The following is a 13947-nucleotide window of genomic DNA, read 5'->3' on the forward strand; positions in this document are numbered from 1 at the left end:
AAGAAAAAAAAAAAAAAAAAAAAAAAAAAAAAAAAAATAAAAACTACCTAACCTAGTCTGCTTCTACGTATAGACTAAATAATAGTTTAGTACTACTAAATTCTTGCAGTTACTAATGCGAGCGTAAGTAGTAAGCACAGCTAAAGTAAGTAAGCTAGAAAAAAAATAGCCTAAAAACTTACTTTCTGCTAGTATAGGCTTGGCGCACTAGCGTGCTACTTACTATAAAAGTTAAAAAATACTACTATTTTATATAGCTAGGTCTAGTAATAATAGTTCTATTACTAAAAATAAAGTAGCGTAAATAGAATAGCTACTTAATAATAGCTTTTTTTTTACTGTCTGCACTACTGCTCCTAGTACTTAGCTAATAAATTGCGCTGCTATAAAAACGCTGCTTTTTTAGTTTAAAATAGTATTTAATTTTGCCTAAAACTTAGTAGCAACCTAATTAGTAATAAAGCTTAATACTACTTCTACGCGCATGCAATCTTTAAATCTGCAGTTAACTTTAAGTAGCACTAATATACAAGCAGACATTATAATTTGTATACAAAAAACTGCTCTTTTTTCTGCGCAAAAAACAGATTTAGTAGTAAAACTATAATAAGTGCAAAAGCGTCCTCCTCTACTAGGGCCTAAAGCTTAGTTTTTCCTATAATACTTATTACAAAATATTAAAAAAATAGTACAATTAATTCGCCTTAATTCCTACTTAATAAAAAGTAGCTTTTAGTTAAGCAAAAAGTCCCCTAAATACAGTACCCAAGTTTTTATCTACTTAATATGCACAAAATACCTTTAAAAGCGCTACTTAACCTGCTCTATACTAGTTACTTTATAAAAAGCTAAAAAGCATTATTAATAAACTTCTAGTTTAGCCTAAAAAAGGAAATAGTATTAAAAAGTTAGCTTATATATTTAATCTAAACAGCGTCTCAACCGCAAACTATTTTTTCTAAAAAAAATAAATTGCCGCTAATACATTATTATATTAGAGCAATTATTAACTAGTAAAATCCTAATAGCTTTAATACAAAAGTTGCTAAATTAAAAATAATTTTAAAAAAGCAGAAATAAAAGTTTTTTTAGTATACTGTGTTTTATATAAACACACAATTGTAGATAGCTGCAATTAAAAAGCAAATACCTCTAGCTAGGCAAAAAAACACTATTATTGCAAAAGTAAATAATACTATTAGTAGTATAAGTAGCTATGCTTAATAAAAAACAATATACTACAGTTATTGCAGAAATTTCTTAGAATTATAGCATATATACTTCCTCTAAATACAGTGCAGACATTAAGTTTATTTACCTAGAAAACTAAACAGAAGAACTTAATATTATAGCAGAAAATTTTCTTTTAAAAAACGGCTCTCTTTTGCAAAAAGCGTCTAATTTAAATTAAATGCAAATATTACTTAGCTAAACAACTATTAAACGCTACAAAAAAGAGGGAGGTAGGAAAAAAGAATATAAGTAGCAGAAATATACGCTTTCTAACTACTATACTAGTACTATACAATATTGCGAAATTGCTAAAAAGCGCGCTTCTATTCTACTAAGCTTTAAAAGCAGACTTAGAACTATTAAAACTAATAAAATAGTATTATAAAATAGAATAATATATACTGCGTATAAATAAAAAGTATTTAAAATTACTTCTTTTGTTGCTGTGCACTGCGTAGCTAAAGCCTATAGCATTTAATACTAAAAGTATATTTTACTTTCTACTAGCATGCTGCAGTATAGAGCAAAATATTATATAATATAGCAAAATACTATATAATGCCGCTATGTGCAATAAAATACTAAATTATTTTTTAATATTATAAAAAGCATGCTTTTATTAGCTACAAACTAGCTTAAAAGCTTTTAAATTAATTACAAATTTACTTAACTATACTAACTACTAAAGTATAAAAAAAAGGGTGTGTAATTTAGCGCGCATAAAGTAAGCCTAGTTAATATGCTCTTATTTTTTACTAAATATAGTAAAATTAACTTCTACAGCTTCTATACAGGCCTGTACCTAATTTGTCTAATAAAATATTGCAAAATACTATACTATAGTATAAAATTCTACAAAACAATATACAATAGTATAAAATAGCATAAAATATAGCAGGATACTGCAATATAACACTAGATCCTCTTTTGCTTTTTATTAAGTACAGTAGATTTAAAGCCTATAGCTTCAAAATTGCAATATTTTAATACAATCTAAGCTGCGCTAAAATATTATTATCCCAAGTTTATAGCTTGTATTAAGTTTTTAAGTTTTAAGCTTTATTTTTTAGAAATCCCAACACTTTGTCTTTTGTAGTATAGGCGCTATAAAAAAAATATTTATAGCTTTTAAAGTACTAACTTTAAACTACTTATAGTAGTATACTTTTCTTAAAGTCCTGCTATATTTTTCTTATACTCTAGCATAGTATATTGCAAACCTTAATTAGCGTACTTAAAGGCTTGCTTATTTGCTTACAAATTTTAGTAAATATTTCTTTAAGTGCAATAAAAGTAACTGCTTATTTATATCCAAGCTTTTTTATTTTTATACCTGCTTGCATTAATTAATCCTTAGTTAATTAGCTTTTAAGTATAATAGCAGCCCTTTAACTTTGCAGAAACTTTAAATTAGTGCTTTATATATACACTTTATTTAAGTAAACTAAATAGATATTAAAAGTTATAGTAAAAAGCAAAGTCTAAAAAAATTTAATACAATTAGTATAGTCTAGTACTAAAATTTCCTTGCTTTTAAAAAATACAACTGCTTATATACTACAAGTGCGCAACTTCAACTACTACTCTGCTACTTATTTATTATTTTGCTCTAAAATAGAAGTACTGCAGTTAAATACAACTCTTATATTTAAATTAAATTTTTCTATAATAGTAGGTAGAAGTTACGCGTTGCTATGCCTTGTACGTAGTAAAAAAAAATTAATAAATATTTTTTCTAAAAAAAAATAGCTAACAACTTGCGCATTTATATAGCTCTAGTTTAATAAATTAATATACTTAATATCTAGAAGTAGAAAGTGCAAACTATTATTAGTACTTAAAAAACTAGTTATTAAGTACATTATTATAGATCTTCCGCAGCCCTTTAAATAAAGCACGCAATTTTTATTTTATTAATTAGATATTTTGTATAAAAACTAGATTAAACCAGCGTTAAACTTCCTACTTAGCGGCAGGCAGTTTTACGCAAGAATACCCCTTCTTAGCAGGTTATATATTTAAAAAAGTATTATTAAAACTGCTGCACTACTCTACTAGCAAAAGTAGGATAAACTATACTATAGCTACTGCCTTAATAGTTTATAATAATATTATCCTAAAATTTGTATAATATATACAACTTTAAGTAGTATAATTAGTAAATAGTAAAGTTAAAAAACTTAATAGTTGTAATAAACTGCAACTTTTTTTTTAGCACTTATATAGCATATTACTACTACAGGAAAAGCAAGCTAGCGTTGTTAAACTTTGCATACAAAGAGTTTTTATTATTTTAGGAAATTACAGGAGTTTTAACAAATATAAGGCTAGAAGTATATTTTCTACAAAAAATAGTATTTAATTTCTATAGCTTTTTATTAGTTTAGGAGTTTACAGAAAGTTCTAAAAGTTTACTGCTAAGTTTATTTTATTTTAAGTAACTAGCATCTAATACTATACAGCTTCCTATTAGCTTAGGAGTTTATAGGAGTTTCTAAGCATTTTTAGTAGTTATATAATAAACTAACTAGAGTGCAGTTTAACATAGTAGATATAAAGCTCCTTATAAAGTAGTATAAAGTTCTTAGTAAAAAGTTTTTAAGTAGTAAAGTAAGCATATGCTAGGCGCCTATTAAACTTAAAATATTTTAAATTTTGCGTAAATTAATAACTTTACAATACTATTAAACTACCCTCCTGCTGCTAAAAAAAAATTTTTTTTAACTATATTTGCCTACCTAACTACCTAATAAGTGCGCACGCACCTACAATGCATAGAGCTTTTTAAGCTTAATATAATTACTACTACTACTGCTTTTTCTCTATAGGTATTGCAGTCTAGTATAGTGCGCACTACTAACTTATAAGTAATAAAATATTTAAAATAAACTTACTATGCTTAAAACTTAATAATTAGAGCAGTGCTAATATAGTAGTATAGCTTTTACTGCCGCTGCTGTGCCGCCGTCGCACTGCCGCTACTGCTACTACTACTACTACTACTTATACAGCAAAAAGAAGAAAAAAAAAAAGGAAGAAGTTTTTAAGCCTTTTTTTTTTATTTTACTTTTTTTCCTACTATTTACACCGCAGCTATCGCAGTTACCCTTACTGCTATTTCCTACTAAAAACTATTAGTATAGCTTAGTAGAGGAAGAAAGCAGCATTAAAAAAACATTTAAATAAAAAGAAGAGGCTAGTGCTATAAGTAGTACTACTTACTCTTTTTTTTCTACTCTATAAATCTAATTATTATATATAGTAAGCAGTTGCTAATTATATTAAGGCTACTGCAATAAACTATATTAGCTTTTATAGTTAGTAAGCTAGTTAAAAGCTTAAAAAAATATTTTAATTAGCGTGTGTTTAGTCCTTGCTTTTGCCTGCCCTAAGCTTTTAAACTTAAAGTTTCTAAAACTATTATATATTAAAAGCACTACAAGTAAAGGCGCTAGTACTTTACTAGTAAAGCTAAGTATAATAGGCTAAACGCAGCTAACCGCGCAGTATTAAACTATATTAGTCTAATTATAGAATTAATACTAAATAAGTATTTCTTAAAAAAGTATAGTTGTAAGTATTATTAATATAATAGCACAGAGTACTAGGTCTACACAAACAACGCTAGGAAACTAGTAAAGTATGCTTTAACTATTTATGCATGCTATTGCGCAGTTTTTATAACAAAAAGCTGCAGCTTTAGTACGCGCAAAAAAAAAAGCACTATAAAAACTAAGCTTTTGCAATAATAGTAGTTAGTTCCTAAGCTATAGCTACTATTTGTACTAAAAGTGTAAGTAGCTTTATTTAAAAGTACAGTATTATTAATTGTTAGTTTTTTGTTCTATTAATGTCTAATCTGCCCTAGTTAGTTAGAGTATTTGTATAAAAAAATAAGCTAAGTATTAGTAATATATTAGCAGAGCAAGTTCCCAGTTTATATACTGCAGTTGTAGTTTTATAAATATTATTATGCTTTGTATTATTAGTTTTAAGCTGCCCTAGCTAGGCTAGGTATTAAAAAAAACTAGCATTGCAAGTACACACAATAAGCAGGCTATAGTAAATCCGTTTAGCAATAGCAGACTCTAAAAAAAAAGTAATAGCAGTTAATAGTTAATAAAAGTATTTAGTTTAGTTATAAATTGCCTTTTATATGCTATAAAGTATGCAATATAACTATACTCTTTTTTTTACTAAGCCTGCGCCTATATTACCGCATGCTTATTAAACTAGGAATTACTAGAAATTTGCTAGATTTTGCAGGATTTTGCTAAATTTTACTAAATTTTGCAGGAATTTGTAAAAATTTGCTAGAGTTTGCTAGATTTTATAAGTAAGTAGGCTATAGCAATAACTGCAGTACGTTGCACAATCTAAGTATTAGTTTAAAAATTTACAAGTATTTACAAGTATTTAATAAATATTAATAGTATTAAAAACTTAAAAACAACTAGCATTTATTTAAACCTTGCAAGCTTATGTCCTAGCCCGTAAACTTATAATATACTGTAAATATATAGCTTATTACTAGTTTCTGCTTATTAACTCTGCTTTTTCTTATTTTCTATTTTAGGCTATACTTTTCTACGCACTTCTTAGTATTCTAATCCTCCTACAGCCTACACAGGTTGTATTAACTAAAGCAATACTTTTATATTTTTTTTGCTCTTGTATATATACAAAAGCAACTTTATAAATTTTATAGTTAATAATAGCACACCCTTAAGGTGGTATAGGGTAGGTAAAAAGCAGTTAATAATAGTATACCCTTAAAGTAGTATAAAGTAAGTAAAAAGCAGTTAATAATAGTACACCTTTAAAGTAGTATAAAATAGGTAAAAAGCAAATATTAGTTTGCATTATATTCGTTAGAGTAGTAATACTCCTAACTAGTAAGTATTATAATATGCTAACTACCTATAAAGCTAAGCACTTTATCTAGCTACTTTTTTTAAATAATCCTAAGTATAAAAAGCTTATTAACAGTGCCACTAAAGTTAGTACTAAGTACTATAACAGCAATACTACTTTTTCTTTTTCTAGATATGACTTTTGCTTTTTATGCCAGCTTTTTTTTCTAAATATAACTTTTACTTTTTATGCTTAAGGGAAGCTACTAATATGCGCTTTTTTACTAATATCCCTAAAGCAATAAAAATAGTGCCGATGTCCTTTAAGTGCGTAAAGTATTGCTAGCTAATAGTAGTAATAAAAATAATAGTAAAATTTGTAGAAGTTTGCAGCCAAGCAAATAGCAAAAAAAAAAGTAGAAAAGTAATAATAATACAGCTATAGCAATTCGGCGATATAATAGGGTTATATTATTTAATAAATATAAAGCAGGAGAAACAACCCTAAAAGTATTATTAATACTTAAATATATTTAAAAACTGCAACTAGAGGCTAATGCCTAATTTAGTTTAAATTAAGTAACGCTAAATATTGCTTAAACTCCTGCAAATTCCTATAAACTTCTAGTCCAATTATAAGACGCGCTAGCAGCTATAGTTTAGATTAATAATATATGCTCTAAGTTAAATCTAGCATTGCATTATTAATAGGATTATACCCCTTGTATATAAATTTAAAAAAAGCCTTAATATTAGCAAATCTGTTATTATTAACCCTATACAGTAATATTCCTACGCCTGTAATAACCTAATAAATATACTACTAGTTAAATTAATTAACCCGCTCTTCTAGTATATTTATACTAACCTAAAATATATCTAATAAATTAAATAAGTGCAATGCTCTATTTTTTCTAGCTTTTGTATACTTACTAACAAACAGCATCTAAGCAAAAAAGAATATATTTAATATTACAATAGCTAATATATATAATCTAAATATAGCTTTCCTAAATATATCCTTAAACTAGAAACAAATGTTGCGGAGCTAGGTATTATATAGCGCTATTTACTAAAATACAACTGCAATATTATAAGTAGAGTTTTTAAAGTTCCAAAAATTAAGCTTGTAGTAGCAGTTAAAGTGTTTAAGCGCTAGGTTAATTAGCTTAAATATTAACTTTCTACTAACCTAATTTACTATGCTAGACTACAAAATCACCTATTATAGCTCTAGCGTATTTGCAGACAATAAGTTCTATTAAAAAAAACTAAATATACTCTACTTAATAACATATCTAGTAAGCAAAGCTAGTAGCAGTTTAGCTGCTTTGCTATAAAAAAGCCTAACACAAAAAAAATATTTATTACTATTTTTTAGAATATTAATAGTATAAAGTAGACTATTTTTTACTTGCATAGCAAATTATAGGGCAAGCCCCAAAATCTTTTAAATAACTATCTATCGCTCTAAAGCAAATTTAATAAATTGCAAAAATTCTATAGCAAATATAAGCTTAAAACTAAAACTATAAAGCAAATTATATTAGTATTATTAGCTTATACACCTTTAAGAATAGCATAAAATATATATATTAATTTAAAAAACTTCTAAGCTTAAAAAGAAGCTTTTGCAATAACTACTTATATTAAGCTTTTACAATAAAAACTATAGTAAGCTTTTTTAGGCATGCATAAAATATATATATTATGTACTTATTTGTATCTAACTAAGCTAAAGCAACTATAAAATAAACAACCCTAAACTTGCTACTGCGCAAAATAAATAAAAATACAAATTTTTCCTATTTCTAGGGGATTACATATAACTACATATTTATTTTATTATTAAGTATTCTAACTTATATATCTCCTTCTAAAAAAAATAGTATAATTCTGTAGAGCATAGTACAAATTTATAAAATATAGCAGGATATAGTAAAGCATAGCAAGATACTATATATATATAAAAAAAATAAGTATAAACTAGCTTCTATACATATATTGCGTATATAGGAAATTTCCTAGCATACTAACACCTGTAGCTACTATATAAGTTTAATACCCTACGCTCCTGTATAATACAGCAAGATAATATATAATACTATATAATATAGTATAAATTTAAAAAGTATAGCAAAATTCTATAAAGCCTAGTAAAATAAAGTAAAGTACAGCATAGTACAGTATAGTACTGTAAAAAATAATACTATAATATACTATAAAGTATAGCAAGACTGTATAAAACGCAGTAAAATTAATAATAGCAGTAATTAGCACTTATGCTGTAATTTAGCTATTACTACTTTATAAAAATATACATTAGTACTACAAAGTACAATAAAAACTTGTAAAATACTGCAAAATACTGCAAAATATAATAAAATTTTATAAAGCATAGTAAAACAAAGTAAAGCACAGCACAGTATTATATAGTAGAGTAAAGAAGAATACCATAATATAGTATAAAATATTATAGAATAAATAATAAATATAACTAGTATTTATACTATAGTTTTGCTATTACTATGCGATAAAACTATTTATTTATACTATAAAGTAAAGTAGAATATTATAAAATACTCTAGAATTCTGCAAAGCATAATAGGAATTTATAAAGTATACTATAGTAAAGTATAAAATAGTAAAATATAGTATAGTAGTATAATATACACTATAGTAAAGTAAAGTAGAACGTAGTATAGTACTAAATTATATAGTAAAAACAAATACTGTAATAAACTATAAAATACAGTAAAGTTTTATAAAACGCTATAAAATAAATAATAGAAGTAATTAGCACTTACACTATAGTTTAGCAGTTACTACTCTATAGCATTATATATTAGTATTATAAAATATAATAAAATATTGTAAAATACTACAAAATACTACAGGGCATAGTAAAATCCTGTAAAGTACTGTAAAATAAAGTAAAGCACAGTATAGTACTATATAGTAGAGTAAAAAAAAATACTATAATATACTATACAAATAGCATAAAAAATAATAATTATAATTAGTACTTATACTATAGTTTCGCTATTGCTATGCGATAAAACTATTTATTTATACTATAAAATAAAGTAAAATATAATAAAGTACTACAAGATTTTGCAAAGCATAGTAGAATGTCATAAAGTATAATATAGTAAAGTATAGTATAGTAATATAAAGTATAATATAATAAGATAAAGTAGAATATACTATAGTACTATATAGTATAGTAAAGTTTTATAAGACGCTATAAAATAAATAAAAAACATAATTAGTATCTGCACTATAGTTTAACAATTACTATTCTATAGCGTAATATATTAGTACTATACAATATAGTAGAATATTATAAGGTACTGCAAGCTTTTCTAGGGCATAGTAAAATTTTATAAAGTAGAGTAGAACAAAAAATTATACAGCATAGTAAAAAAAAACACTATAAAATACTATAAAACACCGCAACTTTTTATATAATATACTAGAAATGTACTTAGTCCCTGCTCTCCTATAAAAAAATAATAATAAAGTTTAAAACTATAGTTAGCAACTATTTCAAAGCCTATTTTAAAAAAATTAATATAATTATAAATATTTCTACACTTAAAGTACTTTTATAGAACTAGCAATAGCTTAACTAAGGCGTAGGCGCTTTAAAAATCCTTTTAGTTTAGCTATTGCTAGTCTATAAAATTATATATTTATATTATAAAGTATAGTAAAATACTATAAAGTACAGCAAAGTGCTGTAAAATACTATAAAATTAGGTAAAGCATAGTAATATTTTGCAAATAGTATAGTATATAGTATTAAACTCTTTAAAAAAGTACTTCTAATAATGCACAGATTTAATACTAGCTTAAAGCAACTATAAGTATATTATATTTTTTAATAGTATTATAATCTACTTTTACCTGCACTTTATGCTTCCTAGGCTATAGTAAAATAGTAAGTATATTATACTTATCTTACAAGTACTTAAGTTAAAAATTTAACTACTTTCTACTAACTTCCTTTGTACAAATATCTACTTCCTATACTTTAACTTTAAAAAACTTTAGTTTATTTCGCACAATACAAGCTAACTTATTAAATAATAAAAGCAGCAATAAAGCTAGTGCTGGCAAAGCCTAGATTAACTATTAATATATACATAACCTTTTCTTTTTAGTACTTATTAGAACTATACTAACCTATAATATAGCTTATATACTACTTTAACTTTATTAAGCTTAGTATAGTGCAGCTTAGTTGCGCTATAAGCTAACTTTACTATTAATACTTAAAAAAAATGCTCTACGCCCTAGCGGCAGGTTTATAAGTATTTATTGCATTATAATTAAACACTTTAAAAATATACTTAAAAAAGAGCTAAAAAAGCTCTGCGCAGGTTAGTAAACAAAAAAAATACTAAAAGCAATATTAATAAAGCTAGCAGCACCCTAGTTAAGCGCAAGCGCAGTAAAAATATAAGTATAAAAATATAAAAAAGCTTGCCTTATTAGCAAAAAAAGAAATTAAAAGGGTATATATAAAGCACAGCAAAATACTGCTAGATACTAAGTACACATTAGAAAAACTAGTATATACTTAGTATGTAAGCTTATAAGGAATAACTTTATTTTAATAATAGTTTAGCGCATATATATGTATAGTATATACAAAAAAAGCTTTAGAGTACTGCTTATAGCTACTCTACAAATTAATACTATAGGCCCTAGTAGGACAATAGTAAAGTAGTGCAAGATACTGCAAAATACTGCACAATACTATAAAGTATAATAAAAATTAGTAAAATAGGGTAAAATTTAGTAAAACACAGCATATTTTAAGTTTTACTAGTTGCTATTATCGGCTTTATGCTTACTTAATAAGAAAAGGAAATTATTTAAAGCTTGCTAAAACTTTTAATTAAATTGCAAAAGCAGTATTGCAATTTAAATTATAAAAGTAAATACTAAAAGTAATTTTTAAAACTTAACTACTAGAGCTAAATTAACAGTCTTAACTAAATTGGAACGATACTGCTACTTAGAGCTAGGTATAAGTACTTAAAAAAGCACTTTTACTAACTTTAACTGTAATACTAATATTTATTTAGACCTGCTTTGCAGTAACTAGTGCGTACAAAATTTAAAAAGCATAACTTTTTATAAGTTTACTTAGTGTAAAAGTTTAAAGTTAGTATATATTTTATATAAAATTTGTACCTAGAGCTTTATTTATAAAAGTATTAAAAAAATTATTCTGCAGTACTGCTTAGTTTTTACGCTATTTTTTGCAAGAGAACTTAGCCTTTAGCTTTCTGCAAATATGCTGTAAAAATTCTAGCAAAATATTAAAAATAATTCTTAAAGCGTAGTGTGTAGGTAGTTTAAAAAATTACTAGAAATCTGTCTCTATGCTGCAAAGTCGTACCTTAATTTAAAAATAAATAATAAAGAGTTTTTTTGTAATCTGCTTAGCAAGCTTACTAAAATAATAAGTTTTAGAAATTTACAGTTCTAAAACGCGACTTATAGTACTTAAAAGTAGTAGCCTAAAAGTTACTTTTAAAAAATTGCTGTTTTTAAAAACAAGCATTATAATGCAAGAAACTAGTATTAAGTTTATTTTATTTTAAGTTTTTAATAATAAAGTAGCTATATTTAAAAGCAAGTTGCTTTTAGTTAAAAATATTGCATAGTAAGTTATAACAAAAGCTTAGTAAAAAGTAGTTTAGTATAGTTACTTGTATAAAGTACAGCAAAGCAAATAGTATTTAAGTATATAATTTTTGCATTATACTAATAACTAAGTACACACTTTTAATAGTTAATAAAGCGCATAATACTTTTAAAATCTAGCTTTTTACAGCATAAGTTATTGTTCTAGTTATAGCTATAGAGGAATTGTATAGTACTAATATTAACCTTGTATATATTGTAGTCTTTACTATATATTAGCTTTTAGTACAAATAATTATAAAAATAATAATAGTATTAACTTAGCGTTTTGCACTTAAACACGTCGTGCATAGCTAATAAATAATACTTAGCTTAATATTAATAACTATAGTCTGTAAGGCGTTTAGTACAAGCTTTTTAGTAGCTACTTTTAAAACTAAATTAATAAAAGTTATTAGGCTTTTAGACTTAGATGCTCTTTTTAGAGTATTTTAGGCAGTATAGCTTAAGAGTTTCTCTAATAGAGCCTAAAGCCTAAAGTATAGCAATAACTCTTTGCTATATAGTAATACTTGCGTAAGTTTTAGTATTTTTAATAAAGTACTTACTATACTAAGCGTGGCTAAGTAATATATTAATTTAATTTAATATTTTTAAAAATTTAACTTTTTCCTTATTGTTGCTGCGAATAAGTAAAATAATAATAATTTTAGCTTCTTCTCTTTAAAATTTGTTAATAGTAGCAACTTAGAGTAGGTTACTAAACGCCTTTTTTTCTAACAGTTTATGCTAATTATGCTACTGCTTTATTAGCTTTCCTATTTTAAATAAAAGGGCTATAATGCTAAAGCTATCCTTTTTAAGCACATTTTAATTGCATTTACTAAATACAATTTCAAAATTATTGCGTATAGTAGTGCATATTTTCTAAAATTATTCTGTATATAGTATTAAAACCGCGATTTTCTTGCTATAGTAAATACTTTAACAGATAATATAATAAACTAATACATAGACAATATCTACTTCCTAAAAATTAGATTTTAACTTGCTATAATAGATATTGCTATTCTTGCTATTTTTAAAATTGCAATAGTTTAGCTAGAATAAATTCTTGCGCATACTAACTATATTTAGTAATTTAGCAGTAAATAAGTAGTTAATTAGCTGTAAATAGATTGTTTTATATAAAAAAGTTTAAGTATATGCAATATTAAACTTCTAGCTGCGCAATAAGTATTAGCAGCTTTTTTTTTTTTCTAATTAAAAAACATTTAAATTAACCCAGCAGCTCTATACTAGCCTTTTTATTATTTAATACTACTGTACTAAATAAGCGCACTATGCAGCAAATCTGCTGCAATACAATTATTTAGTTTTGCAAAGTTATTTATACTTACGTAGCAGAAAAGCAGGGCTAAATCTTTGCAAACTTTATAAATAGCAAGCCTATTAGAAGCTAAAAGCTATTTATAAAAAAGTTTAACTAGCAAACTTAATAAATAAGCTTATATAAGATAAACTAGCTTGGGATTTCCTAATTAAAAAAGCCCTATACAGATCTGGCCGTAGTATAACTATTTAATATAAATTTTAAAAGCAATGCTATTAAAGTTTTTAAAGCAATAAACTAAAATAGTAGTTTTTTTGCTTTTCTAATTTTTGCAATATACTAGGCACCTAAAAGCTTCCTTCTATTTAGGGGCAAAGGCAGTAAGCCCTATAGGAATTACTCTAGCCGCACTAAAAAAATAAAGAAGGCTAGGCATTAGTTTTAGTACTAAAGCTGCTTATATATTTACTGCACTTTATAGTAAAAAATACTATTTAAGCGCATATACTACTGCTGCAAGTAGCGCAGCTACGCTTATACTATATATCCTAATTTTATTAACTACTATACTAAAAAAGTAAGCACTATAGTATTTGTATAGTTTACACAGAACTTTATTACTTTGCAAGCTATAGTTGTTGTTATTGTTTAATTATATAAGCTAAAGTTATAAAGCAAAATTAATAGAAAAAAAACAAATTAAATAAAAAGCAAAGCTTCTATAATATTTAGGATAGTAAAAGTAAAAATAACAATTAAATTGCTTGCCTTCTGCTTTAATCCTGTTCTACTACTACTTATTTTCTAGCATTAAAATATTAATAATAGTAATTTTTTTAATATTTAAAAATGCTTGCAAAATACAGG

This window comes from Cucurbitaria berberidis (genome assembly GCF_010015615.1).
Source record: "Cucurbitaria berberidis CBS 394.84 unplaced genomic scaffold K460scaffold_10, whole genome shotgun sequence".
Classification (NCBI taxonomy): Eukaryota; Fungi; Ascomycota; class Dothideomycetes; order Pleosporales; family Cucurbitariaceae; genus Cucurbitaria; species Cucurbitaria berberidis.